This window comes from Panthera pardus, unplaced genomic scaffold, assembly GCF_024362965.1.
Source record: "Panthera pardus isolate Hobbes unplaced genomic scaffold, ASM2436296v1 HiC_scaffold_10, whole genome shotgun sequence".
NCBI lineage: Eukaryota > Metazoa > Chordata > Mammalia > Carnivora > Felidae > Panthera > Panthera pardus.
The window spans coordinates 96,236,504-96,263,032 of NW_026526655.1; the positions used below are offsets into that span (position 1 = coordinate 96,236,504).

At 43.6% G+C, this 26,529-nt stretch overlaps 1 protein-coding gene and 1 long non-coding RNA gene across 3 annotated transcripts in view; one reads left to right on the plus strand and one right to left on the minus strand.

Annotated features, from left to right (window-relative positions):
- NCKAP5 (NCK associated protein 5) overlaps positions 1–26,529 on the plus strand; it is a 959,339-nt gene that overhangs the window by 46,313 nt on the left and 886,497 nt on the right. The gene's annotated exons all lie outside the window — the stretch shown is intronic.
- On the minus strand, positions 19,813–26,281 carry LOC128778900 (uncharacterized). Its single transcript, XR_008424763.1, has 2 exons — positions 26,117–26,281; positions 19,813–20,725 (listed from the first exon to the last, which is right to left on the minus strand). It is a non-coding gene; the product is annotated as an uncharacterized LOC128778900 (long non-coding RNA).

A 26,529-nucleotide genomic window follows, 5' to 3' on the forward strand; every position in this document is an offset into this window, starting at 1 on the left:
TAGAAGAGTGGTTTTTAAAATAAGCCTTCAGGTCATATCTCCATCTGTGATACAACACACATACAGTTGCATAATTAAAAATCATGCCTTATATATAATTCTATAATCTGATTTCTTTAATTTTCCATTGTGGACATTTTCCAATATTACAATTTTATATCATTGATATAATGTGATATTATATAAATTGTTTTTTTCCCCAAATAGCTGCTTCTCTTCAACTTCATTTAAAATTTATACTCTCAAGCACCTGGGTGACTCAGTCAGTTAAGCATTTGACTTCGACTCATGTCATGATCCTACGGTTTGTGGGTTCAAATCCTGTGTCGGACTCTGTGCTGACAGCTCAGAGCCTACAGCCTGCTTCAGATTCTGTGTCTCCCTCTCTCTCTGCCCCTCCCCTGTTCGCAATCTGTCTCTGTCTCTGTCTCTGTCTCTCTCTCTCAAAAATAAAGATTAAAAAATTTAAAATTTATATACTCTTTCCAAAAACTTACTCTGAAAAGTTTAAAAGACGTCTAAAATTAGAGAAAGCAGTTCAGTGAATCCGTGTTTCCCGTGCCTAGGTTAGAAAATTAGTCAACTAATACCCAATCTTATTTGATCTATTCTTTTTTTCTTTTTTTAAAAATTTTTTAACATTTTTTATTTATTATTGAGAGAGAGAGAGAGAGAGAGAGAGCGAGCATGAGCGGGGGAGGGGCAGAGAAGGGGAAGACCGAATCCAAAGCAAACTCCAGGTTCTGAGCTGTCAGCACAGAGCCCGATGCGGGGCTTGAACTCACAACCTGTGAGATCATGACCTGAGCTGAAGTTGGACATTAACCGACTGAGCCACCCAGGTGCCCCATGATCTATTCTTAATTACTCCTCACTACTTCCAGGTTATTTAGAAACAAATCCAGGTATTCCATCATTTCAACATCTATTTTTGAAAGATAAAGACTCTTTTAAAAACATAACAATATTATTATTATCATACCCCAAATAATAGTAATTCTCTTTAATACAAAATATTCACAATTGTGGTATGATTTCTTCATACTTTGAATAGGAATCCAAGTAAGTAAATAAACTGCAATTGGTGCATAGGTCTCTTAATTCTCTTTAGTTTGATAAGTCTTCCCTCTTTTATTTCCCTTGCAATGTATTTGTGGCAGAAAAGATGTTGTCCTATAAATTTTTTCACATTTGAAATTTTGCTGTTTGTATCCTGTGGTGGTGTTTGACATGTTTCTCTACCTTGTGTTTCATTTAGCTTGGTATTTTGACCTAGAAGCTTGGTTAGACTCAGAGTCCATTTTTGAGTAAGAATATTTCCTAGATGATCTTATTTTATATTTATTTTGGTATGTGCATTTTATCAGGTTGATTTTCTTTGGAGGATCATAATCATGAATGATTGTTGCCTAGATCCATTCATTCACTATGGACCTAGGGACTAGTATTCTAATTGTATTCTTTCATCCTCATTTACTGGTAGAATAATTCTTTCTTTTTTTTAAATTTTATTTTAGAGAGAGAGAGTCAGCGAGCACATGAGCGGGGAGAGGGGCAGAGGGAGAGACAGGGAGAATCTTAAGCAGGCTCCACGCTCAGCTCAGAAGCTGACACGGGGCTCGATCCCACAACCCTGGGATCATGACCTGAGCTGAAATCAAGAGTCGGACACTCATCTGACCAAGCCACCCAGGTACCCCTGGAAGAATAATTTTATAAAAAGAAACTTTTCCTTGTCCATTGGCTTACCTGCAGTAGGATTTACAAAAGAGAACCTTGATTCTTTACTTATATTTAGTAGTTTTCAGAATGATGAGTTAGTTCTTTAGTATCCTCCCCTGGCGACCAATTAGTTTTGTTTTGTTTTGTTTTTGTTTTTGTTTTTGGTTTGTTTTTTGGTATTATTATGAATTCATGTATTGAAACACATTTAATGTGTCTTATGCCACAGCAGTTATTATCATTGATGATGCTCTTGTTTTTTCTCATGTTGACTGGTAGTATTCTCTTCAAGTTCACTATTGCATGCTTTTGGCATGGACTTAGTGGTCTTTGGAGAGAAACTTCCTTGTTCTCTGGCATGACAGGCGTTTCAGTTTCTGTGTGTTTCTCTCTTTCCTCACAGGAAAGTTATTTATTTATCTGAGGAAGACTGGTTCCTTCTGGTGAAAATTGGTATTTGGAAAGCCTGATTTGTGTTCTAAGAGGGCTCATTGCCAGTGGGTTGGTCATTGTTTGAGACTTTTTTCATTATGCAGAGCTGAGAAATATGTATATTACCTTTAAGATAAAATGTGCCATGGATTTAAATAGGCTCATCTGATGCACATTCAGGACTATAGAATTTTAACCATATTGATCTTACACCTGTATTTCTTTTTAAAATGCTAAAAATCAATATACAGTGATACCAGCATTAATTACTGATTTGATTTGTTTCACAGTATGTATGCAGTGGTCTCAGAATAACCACTAAATGCATCCCAACAATTGAATTCTGTAAAGAGTTTAAGACTTGTAACTTGTTTAGTTTAGGTGTGTGTGTGTGTGTGTGTGTGTGTGTGTGTGTGCGCGCGCGCACACACATGTCTTCATGGGATATATTCCACTAAGGAATTCCACTGACTACAGGTAACAGTACTGTACTACATGGAAAGATGCTATGAAGAATAGAGCTTTAATGTTCTTACCACAACCACAAGAAAAAAATGATAATTATGTGAGGTGAAGGCCTGAGTTAAACATTTCACAATATACACTTGTGTCAAATCATCACATTACACATCTTAACCTACACAATGTTATACGTCAATTATATCCCAGTAAAGCTGGGGGATGAAAAAGGACTGGATTGGGAAGAAGTAAAGGAATACAATGGTGAATTTCAGGAAAGGAGAAGCAACTCTACCTTCAGGCCACAGACAGGACAAGTAGGGGTCACCATACAGAGGCTGGAATGAACATTTATCTCCCACTGGGACAAAAGCAAAGTTGAAACCACCCAAAAGAACAGGGATAGGACTTTTATGTGGGATGCCATATGTCATCAGAGTCTCCACAGTCCTTAATAAGTGTGCATTATCAGGAAGTTAATAGAAACCAGGACAGAACTCACAGAATATGTGGATTCTGCCTGCTTAATATCACTTAAATACATCTCTTCCTTGAACTCTTTCTGCCACTAACCTATCCGTATCATTCAAACATCTTCTAACTGGTCTTTAATCTTCATTCTAGTCCTTCTTCCACATAGTTTTTAGTGATCTTTCTGCAAGGAGAATTTCTTTGTGTGACTCCTTTGCCCTTCAATGACCGTCAGTCAAGGCCTTCTCTTCTCTATACATTATCCACCAACCCAGACATAGTTACTGTATTTCACTCTGCTTTCAGTTTTTAAGGTTTGTTAAATTTTGATCAGTCTCTGTTTTGTTTTCTTTTTTAATGTAAATCTTTATTCTTAAAGCTGTATCTCTTAGTTGGAACATCAAATCGAAAAGTGCCATTAGGAGTATGGTATGTATAATGTGGCATCCCAAATCATTACACGTGTGGTGAAACATATCAGAGTTCTGAATCTTCAGTCTGTAAAGGGTCTGTTAGGACCGGAAATGGTTCTACACAAATAGAGTCCTAACGCTGAAGGGGGACCAAAGGAATAGTGTGTGCTGACTAGGAGTGCTTTTATATGCACCAAGAAACATTGTGGAGCAGTTGTATTATAATTATTGCCAACTTGTTTACTGTTGTTTTGAGCCTTTTAATCCCTTCGACTATGCGGCCAAAATTCTAAGTGTCTGAAATTGTGCCCCTAACAAAACCCAGAGAGGGAGGAAGAGGGGGATGGAGCATGGCTGGCTGTGGTGGTCTTACTCAGGGGCTTGGAGCTCCATGGCAAATCCCCCCTGGGGCTGTATTTGTAGGAGTGACTGAGAAACATATGGGTAGAAACTCCTTTTCAGGGAGGGAACTTGGTTTGTTGACAATGGATCATGGGAGAGGGCTGCTTCAGAAGATTCATTGAATGCTCTCTCCAAGGACTCATGAAAGAGCTGTGAGAAAGGAGGTCAAACCAAAAGGAGTGCCTTCAAGTTTCTGTTCATACCCTAGGAACACAACCAACTCCTGCTTTATAGCCCAAGCATAATCATGTGCTGTTCAAGATTGGGTAAGGGTCTGTTTTCCACTTCAGTGAAGGGAGTGCTGGACCACCCCTGGAACAGGGAAGAGAAGGTAGGGAGGCCTTGGAAGGGAGCCAGTCCTCATGTGAAACAGAGGCAGTTGTAGAGGCCATGCTTCAGTGGACTTCAAGAAATAGCATGAATAGCATGTTTCAGGCAGGCAGGAGAGCTGTGGCTGGTGCCACACCACAGCCCAAAGATTGTGTTAGAAGTCTCCAACTTCGTTTCATATCCTAGGTTATTCTATTTTCAAGCTAACGTGAGAAACTTCCTGTGTTGTTTTGAATAATCAAATACGGGATAAAATTCCTTGTTGAGAGGTGGAGCTAGATAAATACAATTTTGTTACTGATATTGCAACATTAATTTTAGTTCTGGCCTGATATGGATGGAAGATAAACCATCTTCATGAAGAAACTCTTTCTCAAGAATTATAGCAGCAGACATTGGTATAAATCTTTCCCATTACAAAGTACTTTTGCATTCATTGGGTATTAGAGGAGTGGAATAGGCCATTCTCATATCGTGAGCTTTCTTTCAGGGAAGCAGTTCCCTCAAAGGATGGAGATGTTGCTGGGGGAATGTCTACATGGGACAGAAGCTTGAATCTACTGTTCTGTGATTTATTTTCAGAGATTCTGAGGAAGCAAGGAGAAAGTGTCTTCAGGGGACTTTGTCTGGATATCCAAGTTTAACTTGGCTTCAGCTCTGAGGATGCTATATCTAGTTCATAAATTATTTCTTCTCGCTATTTGCTTTCTTAACACTGTAAATTCCCTCCATGGGAATCTGTTCTGTGGCACCCGCTCTGAGGTATCCCTTCTCAGTGCCTGCTACTTCTGTGTTGTATGGTAGGTGCTCAGTCCAAGTTCCTGATGGACTGGGTAGTTGAACAGCAACACCCTCTCAAGGACAACACTGCCGAGGGTTTTGCATCCATTAGGTCTTTCTTACAGTTCTGGCAGACAAAGCCAAAGTAATTCTTGGAGTTAATTTGATCCATTTTCCCCTCTTTGCCACACTAATATAATGTGGCAAGTCTAAGAACATAAAACTTACATCTACATTTTTCTTAGCATTTCTTAGCGCCAGCACATTAACATGGAGACAAGGAGAAATGAAGTTTCCCAGAGAGAATGTTCACATTGATCATAAAAAAAGAGCTTAAAATCATAAAAAAAAAATAAAATGCCAATTTAATGATGATGATGTCTTATATTTGTTCATCATTTTGCAATTTAAAAAGTACTTCAATATATATTACTTGGGAGACTAAAAGGATTGATTAATTATGCAGCAAAGTGCCATACTTTTAAATGTCCTCATAAAAAACAATCCTTAGTGTGTTTGCGATTGAAGATCACGTAGGGATAAAGAAAGATGTACCTTTTCAATGGACATGCTCTAGTTGATTTTCCCCCCCATGGGAATAACTCAGTGGTGTCATTTGCTGTGAAACTAAATCCAGATATTTCAGCCTATGTCTACCTGTCTTTTTCTTCACACAATAATATCTTATTTCCATGATTAGACTTAGAGTATCTCCCTAGAAGTCTTTTTGGCATTTTCTGGTTTCAAAAATTCATCTTATCTTTCCTCTGAACTCCAAGGTCAACATTGGTGTTGCTGGAGTTCTCAAGAGTATGGTAGGTCCATTGTATCCTACTAATGGCAATTAGACTAAATAGTGAGCTTTCCACGAAGAGAAATTTTACTTTTTCTTGGTAAGCAAAATTAATAATGTACCTATGTGACCATAGTAGAGCATCCAAATGACTCTCTTGATGTCTAAGAGTTTTGGCTGAAGTGCCAAAGCTGGTCTGTGGTGACAAGTGCACCCACATTCTATAGGGTGTCACTATACACTTTGGCATAGGATGTGTTGTAAGTAAACAGATTAGGTCAACACCATCATCCTGCCCAGTCTATAAAAAAGATGAGAGATTTGAAAACAAGGATTATTTGAGGGGAGTCTAATAGCAGAGAGGATGTGTTAGCTGCTCTCTTTTAGAAATTAGTTAGTGTGGGGTGCCTCTAATAGCCAGTAGGAGCCCACCAGGAGGGCCTGTTAGCTGCCAGACTCTCCTCACCCAGGCTTTCACTCCTGGTAGAATATTTTAAAGCAACTATCAGACATTATGTTACTTCATGAGGGGTCAGAAGTCTTGCTATATTATTGAGGATAAAAGACAGACAAAAAAATAACTCAAGAAACTTTTTAGAGGGGAAAATCCCTTTTGTCTCTGACAGACAGCCAAGCCAACACATGAAAACATAGAACCTCTGGGAACTGAGGGGCCCATGAACGTGCCATCCTGACAAATATTGCAAAAGAAGGCGATAAAATGAAAGGGTGAATTTTTCCCCATATGACCATGTGCCTGTTCTCAGCAGCACTCTGGGCCCCACCTGGAAAGACTATGGCTGCTGTAACTATGAGGACAGAGGAGGGAACCACAAATGCTTTTTGCAACCAGCAGAGGTGGAGGGGTCTCTGAGAGATGATGCGAGTGCTCTGGTGGGTGCATCAAGTGTCAGCCAAGAACAGAGCAACACTTCACCTTGTGTTCTTGAGTGCAGTGCCCCTTTTCAGGCATTCAGATTGTTCTAGCATTTCAAATTTAAATCCAAGGTCATCTCTCTGGGCAGGAGGTCACTCTCACATTTCTAAGAACAGAAAAGAAAAAGTACAAAAGCCCCAGAAAGCCCTGAAAATAAAAAGTCTGTGTTCTTCTCTTATTACTGAAGCACCTTGTTAGCCCCACAGTCCCCTCTGACCGGCACGGATTGTATTTTCATGGAAATCTGTGTCAGTGGGCAAGAATTTAATATAATTTTTTTCTGATTTGAGAAGTACTATGTTTCCTGTAGAAAATATAGATAAACAGAAAGAAGGAAGATAAAATAAGCTATAGTGGTCTATCCTTAGAGAATAAGCACTGTAAATATTTTGTTATAGTTTCTTTTAGTATATTTGTTTTTTTTTAATGTTTATTTATTTTTGAGAGAGAGAGAGAGAGACAGAGTGCGAGCATGGGAGGGGTAGAGAGAGAAGGAGACACAGGATCCTTAGCAGGTTCCAGGCTCTGAGCTATTGGCACAGAGCCCGATGTGGGGCTCGAACTCACAAACTGTGAGATCCCGACCTGAGCCAAAGTCTGACGCTTAACCGACCGAGCCACCCAGGTGCCCCCTTTTAGTATATTTGTAAGAGCTTTGAGGGTGTGTGTTTGCTTATTAACTTTGAACCAGTGGAGTAATGCCAGAATGTTTGGGGGGCCTTCATTTTTCACTGGAAGAAAAGACTGTTCTCCTTTATTCTGGATATTGGGTTGCCTGGAACTTTCCAGCACCCCTTTGCCTTCTGTGTTTAGCATGGACCACCTAAAGGGAAGGAGGAAACTGACTGGTAATTTCATTAGTGCAAAGGAGATCAGAGACACCTGGACAGTGATTGGGAGAGGCTCCTGGAACAACGGTCCCTTAGCCCAAAGCTGAGAAATTATCTCTTCCAGCCTCTTCCCTCACATTCCCAGTATATTCCTAAGACACACACTGCCAGTATATAAATACATCTCCAATCCATCTTCATCCGAACCCAGTTTATTATCTCCTTTGTCTCTTTCATCAACCCTCTGGACTACAGGGTACTTGTGGGATTGGCTATTGTGTAAAAAATATGCCTTTTGTAGACATCAGGTCAATTTTGCACAGAAATCACCCCATTGTTTCCCTGCTTATAACATTAAAGAGGGAAAAGATGATTTAGCATGAGTTCCATATAAAACATGAATGCTACTTATTCACATTGAGGAGGAAGGAGGCCTAAGAAACCAGGATAGGACACCAACTTCTCGTAGGATCATTTGTCTCCTCTTGGGTTTAAGTAGGTTTCTGAAGGTTAAGAAGTACCACATTTCTCTAGAATAAAGCTGACCCAGGAATTTAAATTAAAATTCCTAAGGAACTGCTCTGTGTGGGTGGTACCCTCTTTTCTACTAATTGCCTTATTTATTACTGCTATTTGTTATGAGTCACTCTTGACACACCCTCTCCAAATGTTTGCGCTTTATCATTCTTCAAAAATGTTTCTAAACTTTCTGATGCATGTTTATTATGTATTTGTCTCTACAAACCCAGTTCTGGTGGGCCAGCAAGATGGAGAAGGCCAAGCTAGCGAATGGATGTTATCCTGGACATGAAGTTAGAAGACTGGTTGTTTTTAGGAAAGGTAAATCAGGAAGATTGGCCACAGTCTCAACTTTGCTCCCATCATCGCCCGTAGACAATAAGGGGTTGAGGAGGGAAAGGGAAGTATCAGATAAGGACATAGTTTTTCTAGTTGGTAGTTAATAAAATCCAGTCTAATATGTGTGGCTTATAACTGTAGTAAGCCCTTGAACTGTGTGGGTCCACTTACATGGTTTTTCAACTGTGTAGGGGGTCAGTAGCCCCCAAACCCTGCATTGTTCACAGTCAGTTGCACTCATTTCTAGAAAGAAACGTGGCAGAAGATTTGCCCTTCATCCATTCAGAGCGTATGTGCCGTTAAGCTCACGTGACTGCCTTAATAACAAAATTATGAGAATCTCAAGATGAATAAAATGCAATTTATTCATTCAACAAACATTTGTCAAGTGCTTTTTGTGTACCATCATGGAGATAGAGAGGTGTGAGTCTTCTTTCTTCAAAGAGCTTTGATCTAGTGGTAAAGTAACCAAAATCCCACAAAATAGGCTTAAAGTAACACTGTGTTAGGAAAACACATGAAGTACTATTGCAGGGAAAATAAAATTGTACTATTCTGATACCTGGCACACGAAAAACAGTTCATAATAGTGAATTAATGAATAATATCGTGGAGATATCTTTAAGGGAATGCTCCATTTGGGCTGGCTGTTGAGGAGGGGCCGATTTTGGTCAGAAACAGACTGGGCACTTTGTACAAAGACCCAGAGGTGAAAGTACATGAAACATCCTAAAAATGCCAACAAATTCAGTGTGGTTGGTCTGGGAACACCGAGAGATGTGGGGAAGCACACACTGTGAGGGATCTTGAATTTGAACTTTATTCTTCAGATAATGGACAATTAAGAGTGTCTGAAGAGGAGTTCTATGATTGGACTTGTGTTTTAGGAGAAAAAAAAAGAGTTTCCCAAATCCAAATTCTGAGGGCATTTTAGGAAAAATTGAAAAGGTGAGACTGGCAATGATACGTCACATTGACCTCTATTTTTGAGTCTCTAATGAAAGCTTTGAGGCAATCATGTTTGGATTGCTACCTCCATTTTACCTAGAGAAAAATACACATGGAGAGGAGGTGGGGTTTGCCCAGAGTGGCATGCTAAGTAATGCAGAGCTGCTCAAAGAAGCCCGGTCTCTTAGTTTGAATCCTGGTGCTATTAGGACTCTTTCCTTTCCTAGTCAAGAAACGGACTGTGCATCTCCAGGATCTCTGCATTATGATTGTGTGTCTTCCCATAAACTATTGGCTCTTGATTCCAAATTGCTAAAGGAGTATCACGACTGTAGGGCATAAAGCTTTTGACCAAAGGAGCAATGTTGCTGTTATTATTATTTTATTTTTCTGGGTAAAATTTGTTACCATGAACTGTCAAACTTATTTTGGACATGTGCCCTTTAAGTACACCATATATGCACGTGATTCCCCATCTCTTTAGTTACCAGCCATTTGGATACCTCTGCAGCTGAAATTTATTTCTTTTTTTAAATTTTTTTTTAACGTTTTATTTATTTTTGAGACAGAGAGAGACAGAGCATGAACGGGGGAGGGTCAGAGAGAGAGGGAGACACAGAATCTGAAACAGGCTCACAGACTGTGAGATCATGACCTGAGCTGAAATCAAGAGTCAGGTGCTCAACCAACTGAGCTACCCAGGCAACCCAGAAAGTGGGTGAAATATATCTTTAGAGAGCAAAGTTATTTCATCATTAGAAAAGACATGTAGGAGAAACAAAGGCCAGCAATGAGTTTTAGTAAGAAGGACTATAGAGGTATAGCTTTATTTCATTCAAGTTGTTTCATGCGAATACAAGTTACCTTTTAGGAATGTCATCACATAGAATAATTTTGTATTGGAAGGAGAGAAAATGTTAAAATCATATTCACATTAGGTATTTACTGTATCCACAGATGAAAAGAAAAAAAGCTCCCCAAATACAGAAGCTAGATCTAGGAGTGGGAATTTTCTAAGAAGGTGTGAGTTAATACCAGTAACTTGTCACTGGGTTTCTTTAGGATTGAACTGTCATGTTGAAAACAGAAACCCGTGACTATACAGTCTTTAAAATGAGTCCCAGACTCACTCCACAAGAAAATATACCCAGGGATTTCCTTGTGGCCACTTGGGTGGGATGGGAATGTCAGCAGTGATGGCAGGCTTTGCATCCCATGTGTCCGTGATACGTGGTCTTTTTAAGTGAGTGCTTAGAGATTTCACCATTTCCTTTAGTAAACTTAAGATTAAACTTTGAAAATTATGGGTGCTTTTTTCCCCCCTACTCTGTCATATTTAAACTTTGGAAACATTGAAAATACCCTTAGGCATCTTCAGATGAATCTCATAAGGTAGACTATCTGCTATTCACAGGAGGGTTTCTTCAAAGAGTCTTTCTTCCTCAGTCCCTTTCAAACCTTCCCCCCACACCTCCCAGGCTTAATCCGGTGTTGTCTCGGCTTGTTTGATCTGGGCAAACATGTCTACCTAGTTGATTCTTGAGTGAGAGACTCAAGACTCAACTCTAACATGGGTTAAGCTTGGTGAGCTGGTGGAATAATGGACAGAGGATGCCCAATTTCCTCCCATCCAAGTGGAGACGCTCCACCCAGGTCCAGCAGGGGACTGCCATGCCTGGCAGCGGGCTTGGGAGGGAAGTGGTCAGCTCATGTCCATGACTCAGAGTGATTTATGATTTGATTAGACAATTTCTGTGAAAAGGTTACCTGGAAACAGCTTTTTGACATTTTTTTCCTCAAGTCAGAATGATTAAAATGACAATTTAAAGGAGTTGGAAATGATGAAGGCTTTCTATATACTGTCGATACTGACCTAAGAAATTATAAAAGCCATTAAAAAGATTGTAGTTTGTATTGGACTCAGGCCTTTGTGCTTCCTTCCCAGTCTCTCAAGCTACTTTTACATCCTCTGATACCAGTGGTGGAGTCCTGTTTAGGAAAAGGGATTTTTGGAGACCAACCGAGCTATACTGTGTGTTCCTTCCATTTTATTCTATTAGTCTCCAAATGGGCAATATCTGGAGCAAACAAAGAATTACCCCCCCCCCCCCACACACGAATAGTACATCTTCTAAAATGCTCCCGATAGTAGCCCTCTTGTAGCCTATGGCTGGTGGCTGGTGGCTGGTTGACGCTCAGCAAGCCCCTGTGGGTTCAGTGTTCTGACAAGCTCATAGGCCAGGCCCAAACCTCACCTCTCCTGGGCTCCACTCCATCCCTGGATCTGGCTTGTCGAACAGCCCTTCTCAGGCTTGATGTGTGTCAGAATCACAGAGGCACTTAGTAACAATTCAGAGGCTCAGGTCCTGTCCTAACTTGACAAGCTGAGTATCTGTGCTTTCATTAGCTCCCAGATGATTCTGATACATACCAGAGTTTGAGAAGCATCATTTTAGAGGCTTTTGTAGATATAGGCACCAGTCTTATTTGTCAGTGGGGACCCATGTGTTTTAGATGGGGGATGGGTATTCAAGAATCTGGCCGATGTATTTATCACCAATATTGAGAAGGCAGCATGAGCTTCCTCCTGGAATTTATGGACTAACTCCAAAAGGTATTTGGAGGGGTTGTTTGTAAGTTCTATGTGATACACAGGCTTCCTAACGTAAGTATTTTACAGAAGTCACTTTTCTACAGACTTCCTGGAACATTTAATGTGCTTATTCTCATTGTGATTTCCAAGAGATGTCATAATATGGGATATTTACCAAATTTATTTGCGCCTCATATATATTTTTTTTCATAGAGCATATTACCAGACAAATGAAGGTGCATGCTTCTTTCTTTAGGAAGTTCTGTTTTAAGAAATGTTTGGAGCTATATTAAAATCTGATTCAACTTAGGTTTGTCAGTTTTAGCAAGGCCAAGGTGAACTTGTGAAAAATCAGCATTTTTTTCCTACATTAACCTACCAATGCAATTATGGATTACAGTGTATGCAAAGAGATAGTTTGCTTCAATTTTAGTGAGTGTATTCCTCTTTTTTTTTTTTTTTTTAACATTTTGTTCTGGTTTTTTAGTTCATGGAGCCTCAGAGGAGAGTTCCTGCTTTCTTTATGTGCTTCATTTACCCAGGTCATTGCAGCTCTGTAAGACATGTGCTAAAGTAGCAAGGAATGAAATTTTAAATACACCCAAAGAGCTGAGATGCATTTGTAACACTTTGTTCTTTTGGGTTTTCTCAGGGAATAGGGTGCCCACATAGGAACAAATCAAATCAACAAAAACAAAGCACTGAGCTAGGCAAAACCACAAATGCAAATTATTTATATTGATATACCTACCCTATATATAACAAGCCTTCACAAATCGATGAGCAGAGTTATTTCTTGCAACAATTTCTAAACAAGTCCCTATGACTAATTCAGGGACCATGGTTTTAGGCTATTATGCCAAGTTATCAAATCCATCAATATTCTTGGGTGTTGTTCCTTCTGTCTCTCTGCATGTCCCCCAGCCATGACTTCACCCTACCCCTCCCACCCTCCATGAGTTACTCAGGAACCCACGGAGGAGGTCAGAGATAGCAGGATTGAACCCCGAGCTCAGTGCCCAGACCACACAAATATCCCTGCCTCCCCTCGCCCTAGGCAAGGATCAAGGATTTTCACACATAATTGCACCAGGCAGAGGATAAACTCAAATTCACAGGGCCCAACCAACCAATTTACAGAGAACGAGGAGGCCGTTATATGAGATGAGAGACAGTGGCAGGGGGAATAGGGCTTCAGGATCCAGTCCAGCCTACTTGGTGAGAATGCAGTGCCTGTCTGCTAAGGAGCTTAAGGCACCCGGTAGGGATTAATACTGCAAACAGCCCCGGGAGATAGATTAATCTGTATTAATTAAAACTGCAAAATGTTCTCTACCTGAGGAGTTTCAATCTTGAGACAGAAAATAAACTGTCTGAAAGGCAGGGGCCGAGGGAAGTATATAGTGATGGCTGTAAGGTGCTCTTTTGTTCTTGCATTAAGGTGCAGAGTGAGAAAGAGAAAGGACAATCCTCAGTGCTGAGTGGGTTGGGGGAGGGGGGAACTCTTCTGACCTCTAGTCCTGCTCCACTCCCCTGTCACTGGACCCCAGCACAAGCAGTAAGGGAAACCCAGAGGTGAGCTCCGGAAAAGGGCATCCTGCACCGAGGCTGATGTGGGTGTGAGCCCTGCATCCATCGTGAGTGTCATGTGCCATGTGTGGGCTCTGTTATGATCCAGGCTGCTTGCAGAGGGAGTAAACCGAGCCCCGGAAGGGAGAAGCCACACAGTCATGGAGACTTGCCACTCAAACCTGGTTGCTGTCTCCAGAGTGTGTTCTTAGCTGCTGTGCTCTGCTGCCTCTCAGCAATAGCAGCTTCAGTAAGCCTGGGGGGAAGGAAGAACACAATCAAATTCTCCCCATGCATTCTAATGTTAGTTATGTAACAGCCTAAAACTGGCTATCCTTACTTCTTGGGAAGTTCCGCTCATTGCCTTTATTGGCTGATATGCATTTTCTCCCCCCACCTGGACACTTCTCACCTGCTTTGCCTGCTTTTCCAGGTGTCCCCTTCCCCCAGGAAGCATTCCCAGACACTGCGGTGAACTGGACAGCCCACAGCCTTTCAGTGGCTCTTGCCTCCCCTATGAGTTACAGTGAAGACTGCACCACCTGTCTTTCAAGGCCCCTTAGAGTCCCTAGTCCAAGGTTAAATACCTGGTAGTTGCTCAGATAACAGGTGCTACCTAATACTAGGGGACCAGGATAAGATGCAGGAGAAGCCTTGCAATGGATTAAATCCCTAAAGCTATCAGTGCCTCCAGCTTGCCTCTGGGGGACCATCACCCTTCTGGGAGCTCCCCGGCGGCTGCATCCTTCTGCAGGCCACCTCCTGACTCTCTGATCATTGTTTCTCAATTGACCTCATGGTTTGTGTCTCTTTGCTGTCCAGTGGACATAAATGCAACTTCCCCTCCATTTTCTCCTCCTCCGCATGTGTGTGTATGCGGGAGGCGTGTTTATGCTACCTCCTGCCCATTACTTGCTCTTTATCTTAGCTGGTGAATAAAGTGCTTCTGCCTGAGTCTAGAAATTTAGGAATGGTGAATCACCCTCCCTTGGGCTCCTCCACTGACAGTCTGCACAAAGCCTCTCACATCTGTGTCCTCCTCTCCCTCTGTCGTTAGTCTAACCCACTCCTCCACATCCTTTCCGAGGCTGCCTCACATCTCTCCCTTCCTCTAACCCAGGGATGGGCAAACTACAACCAGTCCTCCAAGCCAGGCCCCAGGCCTACATTTTTGAGAAACATTTGATTGGAACAGAGCTACTACACTCATTTGTTTATGTACTTGTCTCGGGGTGCAGAGTTGAACAGTTGCAAGGGAAAACTTAGGTCTCGCGAAGCCCAAACTAGTCACTGGCTGGCCCTTCACAGTTAAGTCTGCAGCTCCCGGCTCTACACTCCGTTCCCAGAGCCAGTGGCGCTCTGCTTCGCTCCTGAAGGATCCTTGTGGCTTTCTCACCTGCAGGGCCTGGCATTTAGGCCCTCACTGTCTGGCACCCCTCAGCATTCATGACCTCTGCTTTTCCAGCACCCCTGCCTACACCCCATCTCCTAAATCACCTCTCTGCTCATCATCCAGAACAGACCCTTAATTCCTCTCTTCTTTGCTGTTCCCAAATCTCTAAGGCCAATGTCACCGCCTCTGTTGTCACCACACTTGGAAATACAGTTTCAGACATTCTTTTCTTTGGGTTCCCATCAGCTTTTTTTTTTTTTTAATTTTCTTTAATGTTCTTATTTATTTTTAAGAGAGAGGGAGTGACAGAGTGTGAGCAGAGGAGGGGCAGAGAGAGAGGGAGACAGAATCCGAAGCAGGCTCCAGGCTCTGAGCTGTCAGCACGGAGCTCAACGCGGGGCTCAAACTCACGAACTGCGAGATCATGACCTGAGTCGAAGTCAGACGCTTAACCGACTGAGCCACCCGGACACCCCTCCCATCAGCTTTCTTGAGGCACTTCCTATGCTTGCCTGTGCCGAATAGATAGTTCTGTGGTAGTCTCTCCACTGGCCTCTTGTATCTGTCCTTGCTCCCTTGCCATCTGTTCTCCATATAGCACATACATCGATATTTTGAAAACATCATTCAGATGACTTCACCCCCCGGCTCATTGTTGGTAGAATAAAATCAATCCTACCTTGGGCTTCCGGGTCTAACCCGGAATTCTGCCTAACCTCTGTGCTTTCCACTGGCCACTGCTTCAGCTCTACTCTGGCCATGCTCACCTGTTATCTGCTCTGAAACATGCCATGCTTGTTTCTGTCTCAGAATTTTCTCACATGCAAAAAGCATTTAAAAAGTCCTTCGAGGGGGTTGTCTGGGTGTCTTGGTTAAGCATCTGACTCTTGATTTTGGCTCAGGTCATGATCTCATGGTTCATGGGTTTGAGCCCGGCATAGGGCTCTGTGCTGTGTGGAGCCTCCTTGAGATTCTCTCTCCCCATCTTTCTGTCTCTCCCATGCATGTGCGCATTTTCTCTCTCTCAAAATACATAAACAAAACTAAAAAAAAAAAAAAAAAAAAAAGAAAAGTTCTTCAAGGTAGGGGTTGAAAAAAATATCAAACTTGTTTCCCACTGTATTCCAAGTGCCTAGAACCATGCCTGGCATAGTGTTAGTATTAGTATGTATTTGTTGAATGAATGATTAAGAGGATGATTCTTCCTGGTCCCCCAATCTGGCATGGGGAGCTGAATGAACGCATTTCACAGGTCATTCATTCAGAGGCTGGCAGGCAAGGCTAGCGGCCTTTTATTTCCAGAGGCCTGAGTTCACTTCTGTCAGCACATCTGCAGACCGTTCACTCACCCTCCCATCATGCCGTGTGTGGTCATGCCATCTGTGAGGCCCCTGGGTGGGCTCCACTGGGGGGCTCAGTCGGGGAAGAGAAGTAAAATCCATCATCCTCATAAAGAGCAGTTGTGGTGGCTGCTGGAAAGGTGGTGGCCAGGTGACAGGTGAAACGGGACCTCATGAGAACAAACAAATTTGAACACAGAAGTAGAAATTGGGAGTGTAATAGGATGCGAATGCAGGACATGTGAGAAGGCAGCTCAGGCCCACTTTCAGCCTGAGTGGGGCTGTGGCCTGGGGACCTGACTCGTAGCACAGGAACCTTGCAGGTGGGCCAGGCCTGCGTCGGTGACCCCTTCAGAATAGGAGCCTCCCGGGCCCATCCAGCCACCGCCGTGGGAGCGTACAGGGCTCCACACGTGGAGACCTGACTGCTGCTGCAGCTGTCCATCCTTCAGGAGGCAGTTCCTGGTAAAGAACTTTCTCCACTGCCTCCTTGGAAGGGACCTTTTCTCACATCGAGAGTGAAAGTACCACACATCAAGAGGAAGAGGTGCCAATGTCGCCTCCCGTTAAGGGGATTTATAATGAAGCTCCATTTTTCACCAATTTACAGACAACTCCTGGGCTCCCGGCTTGTAACTCGGTCAGCTCTGCTTCAGTGGGCACGTGAGCATTTCTCAAAGGCGTCCCTATGGCCCATTGTTTGGGGTCTGGCCTTGGAACAAAAAAGGTTTTGTGTGCTCGCCACAGTGTGTGCCAGGACTAAAGTGTTTCACTTTGTCCCTAGAGGCCAACCTTTCTCTCTGTCTTCTTCCCGCCTCCCTTTTTCTTTCCTTCCTTCTTTCCCTATTTCCTGACTCCTCTCTTTCTCTCTCTCACACACACATTGAGCTCTGGTCTTGAGAAAGCAGAAGAGAAATCTTCTATCAGGCAAATGCTCATGGCATCAAATGCATTTCTACTGAAGATTCAGGCCCCTTGGATATGCGCATGAAAACAGTTGATTCCTGAGCTGAAATGAGTTTCTGCAAGATCTGTTGTTAAATGACAGCCAAAACATGCTTACTCGTTTTTAAGTTGGCCTTCTGTGTGCTCACTTAGTGCTATCTCGTGTGATGAGTTTATTCTCTTGAGAACCGTGTGTCTGGACCCATCCTGTCATGGGTCCCCTAGGAGATTCCCACCTCACCAGCGACACATAAGCAGAGTGGCGTTGTTGGGACCAGATGGGAGACCCAGCCAGTGAAGCTGAGACCCCGCCTTCCAGAGGTCTGACAGAAGGCGGCTTCTACTCTGACTCTTCAGACATCTTTTGGCATTCCCTCACCTCACCACAGGGTGTGTGACTGATTGGCTTTAAAACCGTTGCTAGGCATGGATAAGCATATTGGATTCTTCCCAAAAGGCAGTGAGAAAGCCCCTGTGCCCTCCCCATTTCTGATTTCATGCCCTCTGGGGCAGTGGACAGGGTTTCCAGGCAGACGCATATGGGGATACTCGTGAGTGCCAGTGTCTCACCCTGTCCCAGACATGGAGGGCAAGAGGGGTCTCGCTGGGTTTCCCAGCATCCCATGTTCCCATAACTGCCACTGCCTTTCCTTCTCCTCTCTCCTCTCAGAGTCTTCTCCTTCTCAATCAACACAGTCACGGCCAGACCTGCCTTGAAGTCAGTGAAGTGTGTCTTATATGCAAGATAATGTATGCATTATCCAATTATTCAGTGTGCCTGGCACTCAGCGGGGACTCCGTTCAGTGCTTCTCTTCTGCCAAAAGTCAGATGGCACCCTCCTGTTGCCAACCTAAATTCCCAGATTCCCCACCAAGACATTCCATTTTGCTTCTCTGCACTCGCCCATTCACTGGGTCGGTGAGGCAGACCCCTGGTGGAGAGCCTGCGAGCCTCTGCCCATCTCTGCCCAAAGGCGGCAGTGATGGACCTCCATGCTTCTTCCTACAGGGGTGTGAGGGCCTCAGTGCTTTTCACACAGCCCCTCACACACCCCACTTCCAACAACCCTGAGTCTGCATATAAGGTGAGACACCTGCCATCCATTGTGGGTTGAATTGTGTCCCCTAGAAAGATATGTTGAAGTCTTAACACTGAGTTACCTATGACTGCAACCTTATTTGGAGAAAGGGTCTTCACAGATGTAATCAAGTGAAGATGAGGTCCTACTGGATTGATGTGGCCCTCAGTCCAATGATTGGTGTCCTACAAAGAGAGGGAAATCTGGAGGCATGCTGACACACAGGGAGAAGAGCATGTGCTTACCCAGGCAGAATCGAGGTGATAGAGCTACATAAGCCAAAGATGGCTGCCGACCAGCAGAAACTAGGGAGAGGCAAGGAAGGATTCTTTCCCACACAGGGCACAGCCCTTGATTTTGGACTTATAGCCTCCTGAACTGAGAGGAAAATGGCTCTGTTCTAAGCCACTTAAGTTGTTATAATTTGTTTCGGTTGCCCTGTACGATCTTCACAGATGTAATCAAGTGAAGATGAGGTCCTACTGGATTGACGTGGCCCTCAGTCCAATGATTGGTGTCCTACAAAGAGAGGGAAATCTGGAGGCATGCTGACACACAGGGAGAAGAGCATGTGCTGACCCAGGCAGAATTGAGGTGATAGAGCTACATAAGCCAAAGATGGCTGCCGACCAGCAGAAACTAGGGAGAGGCAAGGAAGGATTCTTTCCCACACAAGGGCACAGCCCTTGATTTTGGACTTATAGCCTCCTGAACTGAGAGGAAAATGGTTCTGTTCTAAGCCACTTAAGTTGTTATAATTTGTTTCGGTTGCCCTGGGATATCAGTACATGTACATCCTAGCCAGAATCCTATGCACCAGGTACAACTTGCCAGCCACTTATTTGGGGGAGTCTCCACCTCACCCACTTTGGGAGGTCCAGCGGGGATGTGGGGGAAAGTTGCCCACCATGTGCAATTTAAAGCAATGAGGCCCTTTTTGTCAGGGAGAGAGTTTCTTAAGCTAGACCCATTTCCGGTCCACCACTGGACTCCTAGAGTTGTGACAGCCACAGGACTAAGGTCGAGCTGTGCATCTTAGGGAAAGGCCCACTAGGTCTGCCTCACATTAAGCGCTTTGAATTAGAAGAGAAGAAAAGGAACTTTCTCAAAGACGTTTGGTCCAGCCTGGTTCATCAATTTAGGGCTCCGTATAGGACTTTGGAGAGAGGCATAAAGTTGCCAGGAAAAGGCTTAAGTTTTCTAGGAGATCTTTGGAGCACTGTTGTCCCAAGAACTTGCAGTATGTTATGCATTGTGTTGCTTGTTGAAGATGAGGTATCTCTGGCATAGAAATATAGTAAATAGCGCTCCTGTGGCACTCAGCGCCAGGCACTGTTAAATTGCTTCGCAGATATTAACTCATGTAATCCTCACGACAACCTGGTGAACTAGGTACTCATTGTCTCCATTAAAGGGCTGAGGAAAGGGCACAGAGAAGCTCAGTAACTTCTCATAGGCTACCCAGCATTATAGGTGATAGAGCAGAAAATCTCCATTCACAAAGTCTGATTCCTGAGGTTGTATTCTTCTTTTATTTTATCACATTTAAAAAAAAAAAGTTTATTGATTTTGAGAGAGAGAGAGAGCATGCATGAGCAGGGGAGGGGCAGAGAGAAGGGAGCAAGAGGATCCCAAGCAGGCTCTGTGCTGCCAGTGCAGAGTCCCATGCAGGGCTCGAACTCATGAACCGTAAGATCATGACCTGAGCTGAAACCAAGAGTTAGACGTTTAACCAACTGAGCTACCCAGGTGACCCCTGAGTTTGTATTCTTAACCACAACACCACTTAGGGCCCTTTTCCTCACAATTTATCCAGATGGGTGAAGTCAGTTTTACATCACTGGACTCCAGACTTCCCTACCCACTGGTGCTCTGCAGCATCTCCAGAGATGAACGCGCTTGGAGATAAAGGACTGATATCAACTGTCTGTGATGATCCTGAGCAGTAAGAGGGGCAGGCAGGGGAGCCAAAGATGGAGTCAGGGACAGCTCTGGCCGCCTCTCCCAGGCCAGTGGTTCTCAAACTTCAGCATCCGTCAGAATTACCTTGAAGACTTGTTGAATCACAGGTTGTTGGGCCCACCCCCATAGTCTCTGATTCTGTAGGTCTGGGGCGGAGGGACTCAGGCCCAAGAATCTGCATTTTCTCAGGTTTCTGGGTGATGCTAGTATAGTTAGTCTAAGTGCTACACTTTAAGAAACATTACTTTAAGCTAATTTCCACTCTGCTGCGGTGGAAGCTGTAGTCAGCTCCTTAGATAATCACAGAGACAATATACTGAGATCTTTGATGTGGTTTTTCCCAAGTATGCTATTGGTGACTCATGTAGGGGAGCAAAATTATCAAGCGGTGATTTTCATGAAGATGAGCAAATTGAGCTTCCCAGTGGCCATGTCCTCAGGGGTTCCTGCCAGCAGTCCTCTGTCTCTCCTGCAGCGGAATGAGAGGGAACTGGTTCACATTTTGCACGAAGGATGTTAAGTTAAACCTACTGCAGAGAAGGAGGAATTCTCCCTGGTCCAAAATGATTTAGGTCTAATTCTCTCTTGGGGCAGAGGGATTCCCAAGATTCCCCCTTCCCGCCCCTCCATCCCTGAAGTCTGTGATGATATAAGCCATGTGTTTGTTGATGCTTCATAGTGGTTCCAGTTGGTATAATGGCCTTACCCATTTCTTCCTGCATGTCCTGTAAGCTCCCCAAAGTGACCCCATGTTAAGCTTCTGTTTCCATTTTGCCCTGGAACCCACTTCTCTGGTTTCTCTCAGTTAATATGAATAGTAATGAATATGCTAAAAATTTGGAGGTCACCCTTGACCATTTCCCCTGCATCCAATATCACGGTTTCCCCAAAGTGCTTGTCCATCCTTCTTTATTCCATGAGAGCGTGTCTCTATCCTGTCTCACCTGGGCCATTGCAAATGCTTCCTAATTGCCACCCCTGCCTTCTATGCTGCAAATGTCACCCCCTCATCACTGCTTCCAGAATGACCCATAGAAAACTGGGCGTGGCTAACTAAGGTCCCAGGCAAACCTGCTCACATACGCTTTTATATGGCCCACAAGCTGAGAATGGTTTGTATATTTTTAAATGGTTAAAAACAATCAAGGGGCACCTGGGTGGTTCAGTCAGTTAAGCATCTGACTCTTGATTTTGGCTCAGGTCATGATCTCATGGTTTGTGGCTTGAGCCCTGTGTGGGCTCTGTGCTGACAGTGTGAGGCCTTCTTCGGATTCTCTTTCTCTCCTTCTCTCTCTCTCTGCCCCTCCTGTGCTCTCTGTCTCTCTGCCTCTCTCTCTCTCTCAAAAAATTAATAAACGTAAAAAACCCCAAAAAACAATTAGAAGAACAACATTTGGTTTCATGGAAAATGATATGCAGCTCAAGTTCCATTGTCCATACGTAAAGTTTTACGGGAACACAGCCATGCTGATTAGCTTGCAGATTGTCTGTGGCTGCTCTCATTGTCCATCACAGAGATACATAGTTGTGATAGAGACGGTATGACCCACAAAGCCTACTGTGATTACTACCTGGCCCCTTAGAGAAAAGATTTGGTGACTCCTGGGCTTGCAGCCCTTCTGTGGTACTTCCGGGGCCTCAGGGTAAAGTTCAGCTTCCTTACCACGGCCCACCAAGACCTCCCAAGACCTCCGCTATCTGTCCCCTTCCTATGTCTTCTGCCTCACCCTCCTTGGTTCCTGGCTTTGCAAACTTAAATGCCATCAGAACCCAGGCTGGCAATGTTAAAAAAAAAGACACACAGCAATAGTCAGGGTAAGTTAATACAGTGGTGCTGAGGCCCTGGATGAACTGGACAGTGCATGCCTCACTAAAAACATTCAGTAAAATAGAACAAAACAATACAAAATGAAAGCCATGTGAGCCACAGGGCATCCGGTTCCACCATGAGGCTCCTTGTCTTTCTGCTTTTGACCTTGCTGTCCCTCAGCTGGGAGTGCCCTTCTTTCTATCTTCATCTGTTCGACTCTTGCTCTCCCCCAGGAGTCATGGCTTGACCGTGTTGCACAAAAAGTTGGGTTTGATGTCCCTCTGGGCCTCTGGGATTGTGTCTGTCACAGCATAAATTCCTTCGCCTTGAGAACATTTATTTACTCTTTGGTTTCTGCCATAAGTCTCTTGGCTGCTTGAGGGGAGTGTTTTTTCACTCAGCTTTTATGCTCAGCGTGTTTGTAGAATGAATGAGCGAAAGTATACATGAGGAAATGAATTAATTCAGTGACTCAGCAGAATCCTGTGATCCTCACAGAAGAGTGAAGTGATGCAAAATATCCTCTTTATGGCTTCAAACAATTATATTGTTTTTAACCCCTTTTAAGCTTCATCAGTGTCCTCAGATTTGATCCAACTTGTCATCTCTTTACAACACCCTATAAGAGGGGTTGCCTGTGTGGTTCAGTAGGTTAAGCGTCTGATTCTTGATTTCGGCTCAGGTTATGATCTCATGGTTCATGAGATTGAGCCCCGTGTCAGGCTGCGCTGACAGTGTGGAGCCTGCTTGGGATTTTCTCTCTCTTCTCCCTCTGCCCCTTCTTCTTCTTCTTCTTCTCTCTCTCTCTCTCTAAATAAATAAATAAATAAATAAACATTAAAAAACACACTCTATGAGAGAAGGAAGGTGGGAAGAATGATCTCTGTCTTGTAAAAAATAGGAGCAGCAGAATACGGTTTGGTGATATCAGGGGAATCAGATAGCTAGAAATTCCTTCCTTTTACGTGGCTCTTCCATTCAGTTACATCTCACTAAAAGTGGATTGAGCACCTGCTTTGTTTTAGGCACTCCCCTAGGCCCCAAAGATCCAGAAAGGAACAAATCACAGTCTCAGACTCCAGGAGGTCACAGTTTAACTAGGTCGACAAGCTTGTCCATCTTGTGACAGCAGCAGGCGAGGGAGCCTCAAGAGAAGTGAGAGGTTTCAGGAGCCAGATGGGCACACGTACCTGGCAGAGAGCAGGGGAGGGACTTTTCTCACTGAGGTTGGGTGTCTCTCCCCAGCCTTCAGACTAAGAGATCTGTAGAGTCAGACTCTCCTTATGCTGGAGATGGCACTAGCCCCCACCCATCTCATCTCAAATGAGTCACCAATAACTAGCCCACCTGAATCTACTAGCCTTGTCAATGCATCACAGAAGGGCTGACCCCACATGAAGTGGCTGTACTGCAACCCTGAGGGAGGATATGTTTGCCAATTGTAGATTGGAGAAGATTTGGGTAGGAAGAAAGTAGAGACTGAATACATCGCCTCATCTCTCCATAAGGCCCTGCGTGGATCTGGGCTCCTGGCTGGACTCCCAGGAGGGAACCCGCCTGGGTGCACACTGCACGTGCACAGGGAGAGGCGGCTCAAGAGTTTGTCTGAGACAGTACTGAAGGCTGCTCTGGGCTGTGCCATGCTGTACCCTCCAGATGTGGCAGGTCATTTCATCCTCACATCGCCCCTGTGTGGGCAGTCCTGTCATTGGCTCTAGTTCACAGAAGAGGAAGCTGGTGCTGGGAGAGATAAATGAACGTGGACAAGGCTGGAGGGTTAATAAGTGGCCGGTTGCCATACCATAACACCCAAATGGTAGTCCCTGTTTCTGGGGTTCCCCAACCTCTGGCCAAAGGCAAAGAATAAAAATACTGCAGGGAGTTCTTGTAAATTAAATTTTTAGCATCATCTTAATCAGAATCCATTTTAAAATTTGGGGCACCTGGGTGGCTCAATTGGTTAAGCCTCCAACTCTGATTTCGGCTCAGGCAGGTCATGATCTTGAGTTTATGGGTTAAATCCCCACATCAGGCTCTGCACTAACGGTGTGGTGTCTGCTTGGGATTCTCTCTCTCTCTCCTTCTGTCTCTGCCTTCCTCTGCTTTCTCTCTCTCTCTCTCTCTCTCTCTCTCTCTCTCAAAAATAAATAAATAGGGGTACCTGAGTGGCTCAGTCAGTTAAGCGTCTGACTTCAGCTCAGGTCATGACCTCACAGTTCATGAGTTGGAGCCCTGCATCAGGCTCTGTGCTGACAGCTCAGAGCCTGGAGCCTGCTTCGGATTCTATGTCTCCCTCTCTCTCTGTCCACTGCCCCCCCCCCCCGCCCCCCCCACACACTCTGTCTCTCTCTCTCAAAACATAAACATGAAAAAAATAAAAAAGAAACCTTAAAAAAAAGAAAATTTAAAATTGGGGAGGGCATTAAAATACCCTTTGTGTGTATGTGCAGTAATGATAATAGAAGCTACCAGTCCCTGGTTCTGAGGTGTATCCTATTGCTTTTTGACAAAATGTTCTCAGGAAATTCCCAAGTCCAGGACCCCTCATCCATACTACACAGCTGGTCAGGCCACCTTCTCCCTTCTCTTTTGTGAGGATGGCCAAGAAAATGATACACACATGTATGTACGTGCATACACACAGTTGTATTTATATACAGATGTCTATGGAGTAAGCTGAAACATTGAATAAATCTTGAAAAGAAGTTCTGGGCTTCCCTTGTGGATTGTGCTTCAGCTTTGTCCAGAGCTAATCTACTTAAAATTATGGTAGTAATGATTGTTTATCTTATAACCACTGTGAACTGTACAATCTTCCTCAGGGAAGATAATCCAGGGCTTGACTGCCCACAGTTCACAGATGTCATTGGAAATTATTTTCACAGGAATGACTCAACTGCTTTCTGGTTCAAAGATACTGTATATTTTGCCTCTTGGGGCCTGGACTGAGGTTGAGAACAAGGCTTAACCCAAATGAATCCCCCTTCAGTTCCTGACACAGCTGGGTATGTTCCTACAACTATAACGTTAAGTCTCGAAATGGTTGTATTTCAGACAAAATGGAAACATAAAAAGCACTTTTCATGAAAACCTAAACACAGAATCTTATCTCAAACAAACAATTACACAAACAAATGCTCTCCTTTTATTAAAGGTCATGGGAGGCAAAGTGTATTAGGAAGAAAAATCAAGGATCCTTTTCTAAAAGTAAACAGCTTTTAATCTACAAATTCCTGTATGTGTTATGTGACATCAGACCAATGATTGAAAGTGAAAAATTCAGTGAGCAGTTTGCTTTGTGGTATCGAATTGTTGTTGGTATTCTAATGAATTGTTCCCATCACTGTGAGCTGGAAAAGTCTAAGGTGTACATGAAGTCAAAAACTTGTTTTCCAGTTCTTTGCTAGCAATTCTGGGGTTTGACAGGGGATGGAGAAAAGTCCAAGAGCATAGCAAATGAGGAAGAGATTCAGAAAGGAGAGATATAAGTATGAAGGCCTTAAGCCTTAGCTGACATTAGGTGTGGTACAAAGAAAGAAATGCCTTCGCGTACAAATAACTTTTATTTTGCCTCGGGCTGACCTGGAACTCTCCTTCTCTGACTAGTGCACGGTAGCTCACTAGCAGGAAAGCCTGCTAGGCACATTTGAGCGTCTTGGGTTTGAAACCATCTAAACATCCATCAGCAAAGAACTGGTTAAATAAAATGGGGTGCATATGTTCAAGAGAATTCTATGTAGACAGTCTATATGGATATGAAAATTATGCCAGGTATATTGTCAAGTAAAAAATGTCTTATACCCATATAAATGTGTGTGTAAAATAACACTGTTTACATTTTTAAAAAGAACAAACCTCTGTGTGCAAATGATTGACCCTTTTTGGAAGGACATAGACCACACAGGTAGCAATAGATAATTACCCTTGAAGATGTTTCTGAAGTTATTGGAGTGAAGAGAGGTGGTTTTTTGTTTGTTTGTTTTACTTTTGTCTTATACTCTTCGGTACAGTTTGAAAAAATTAAAAATCCCCACTGTAAGCCGATGTTACCTGGGCGTGGGTCTCGTTTCTGAGATGGCTTCTGTGACACAAAATGTTCTGGGCATCTGATCAATTTTCAGGGTTGATGAGATGAACAAAAGGTGTGGTACAGGTAACAGTTCTCTGCAGATTCCAAAGTGGGTTCCAGGGCTTTTCTTGTCTTTCTTCCTTCCTTCCTTCCTTCCTTCCTTCCTTCCTTCCTTCCTTCCTTCTTTCTTTCTTTCTTTCTTTCTTTCTTTCTTTCTTTCTTTCTTTCTTTCTTTCTTTCTTTCTTTCTTTCTTTCTTTCTTTCTTTCTTTCTTAGTGTAGCCCAGGAGCCCTCCATCTGAGGGTGATGGAGCCTGGTACCAACAGTGACAGTTGCAGCTGAAATATTCCCGAAGCCATTACAGAGGGCCGTGACTTCAGGCTGTGCTTCCCTT